The 2066-nt window shown below is 38.7% G+C and overlaps 1 protein-coding gene across 2 annotated transcripts in view; it reads left to right on the plus strand.

The window, feature by feature from the left end:
- Positions 1 to 2066, plus strand: part of LOC105306757 (natural killer cells antigen CD94-like) — a 33652-nt gene that overhangs the window by 11919 nt on the left and 19667 nt on the right. The gene's annotated exons all lie outside the window — the stretch shown is intronic.

Here is a 2066-nt window from a genome sequence, read left to right on the forward strand (position 1 = left end):
GTGAAATAATATGGCCAGTTGTCAGTTTATATTTCTTTAATTTTATCCTGTTACTCTATGTGTATTATCTTGAATGTATATAATACATGTTACAGATTGATACATAACAAGTTATGAGAAATTTAGAAACTTAAAACTATACATGTTTCTTATCTCATATTATCTGGATCAAAAACTGGGCATGCATTAGTTTTTCCCTTTATTTGTGGTTCCATAAATCTAGAACCAAGGTCTTGGCCAGTCTGTATTCTCATTTGAAATTCAGAGTCCTCTCCCAAGTTCATTTGAGCTGTTGGCATAATTTAGTTCCTTGTGGTTGTTGGACTGAGACCCTCAGTACCCAGAGTCCATGCCCTTCATAAGCAGTCATACCATGGCTGCCTGCTTATTCAAGTTCACTGGAGAGCATCTCCGACTCATCTCTCTATCTGGTCTGTCCAGTTTCTTTTAAGTGTTTTTCTCAGTAGGTCAGTTCACCCATAATATCTCTTTCAATTAACTGAAAATTGGCTAATGTAGAATCTTAATTATATCTGAAAAATAGTCTCATCATTGCCATTTCCTGTTCTAATCACAGAGTAGCATCCCACGATACAGGCGTACCTTGGAGATACTGTAGGCTTGTGTCCAGACCATCTAAATAAAGCAAGTATCACAAAAAAGAAGCCTAGCTGTAATCTTTTTGCTGGTGGAGGGTCTTGCCTTCCTTTTAGGAAAATTCAATACCTGAGAAGTGCAATAAAAAGAAGGTCAACAAAAGGAGGTATACCTGTATTGACAATCTCACTGAAAATAAAGGGGACGGGATTATACAGGTGTACATCAGGGCATGGGACTTTGGGGAGCCAACTGAGAGCTTTGCCTACCATACCAACAAACCCCTAAAATTTGTTTAAATTGCTACTTCATATTTTATTAAATTTAAACACTGCTTTTTGATTTCCGATAACTAGGAATTTAATTCACATATGCCAGGACAAAGGATCCTATCTAGTTACCCTCACATATTTATTTTTAGTTTTGTTCTCCCCGCCCCCCAAAAAAAGTTCACCTGCTCACTGCTCAAAAACCAATACTCCAGAGACAAGTGTTGGATAGAAAGGGGAGGTTGCTTTATTCAAGAAGCTAGCAGCCTGGGAAGACTGCTGACTAATGTCCAAAAGCCATATGAAGTTCAGAATCAGGCAGAAGAGTTTTAAAGAGGTGGAAGGGAAGGGGAGGCCAGGGAACTGAGAGAAGTCAGTGTTTCTTTAGTCATAGATAACACTTTGTCACACCCGATTCCTGGGTGCCAGAAGCTGGTAACAGTGGCCTTGGAGACATTCCTTCCTTCTGCAAAACAAACTCATAAATCCTCCTCCATGCCCTGAAGTTATCTCCTCCTGCTTAACAAAGAATCAGCACATGGACAGCACAAGAGTATACTGTGAGAACAAAAGGAGTTGAACAAGAAGAGCAGTTAACATGTGAACAAAGAGTAATTAAGAATTAAATTATTTCATTCTAGCTGCCAAGAATGCTAGGGCCATTAAAATTATAAGGGGCTCCACTGTAGTTCCTCCAGTAGTAGCATCTAAGTGGCCTAATAGTTATTTTACAGCTTGTCTGGGACAGCTCTTTGCTGACCTGCAGAGATGCTTGAACATCAGTTTTTGCCTCTTGGGTATAATAAGGACTGTGAGCTAACTAATTAGCTAACTAACTAGCTATCTATCTGACTAACTAGTTTTTTATGGTAAGGTTTTTACAAGTCAAGTGGAACCTAGGGTCATTTTGTTCTTTGATAATTTACAGTTGAGATAATTGGTTAGATAATCCTGTCTCCACTATGTGACCAGACTTTGCAGGAAACTTCTGCCTCGGCTCTCTTGAAACCAAGTTTCATCATACAAATTTATCAGCAGTTTCATCCAGAGAAGAATCATGTCTTTGTACAAATAAAAAGAACATTGGGGAGCTTGTTCCTTGATGGTTCTTGGCCACTGACTTCTCATTTGAATGATCTTACACATGCTGTATCATATTATTTGCCCTTCTTAAGGACATAATATGAGTATGCTCATTGG

The sequence above is a fragment of the Pteropus vampyrus genome, unplaced genomic scaffold, assembly GCF_000151845.1.
Source record: "Pteropus vampyrus isolate Shadow unplaced genomic scaffold, Pvam_2.0 Scaffold460, whole genome shotgun sequence".
NCBI lineage: Eukaryota > Metazoa > Chordata > Mammalia > Chiroptera > Pteropodidae > Pteropus > Pteropus vampyrus.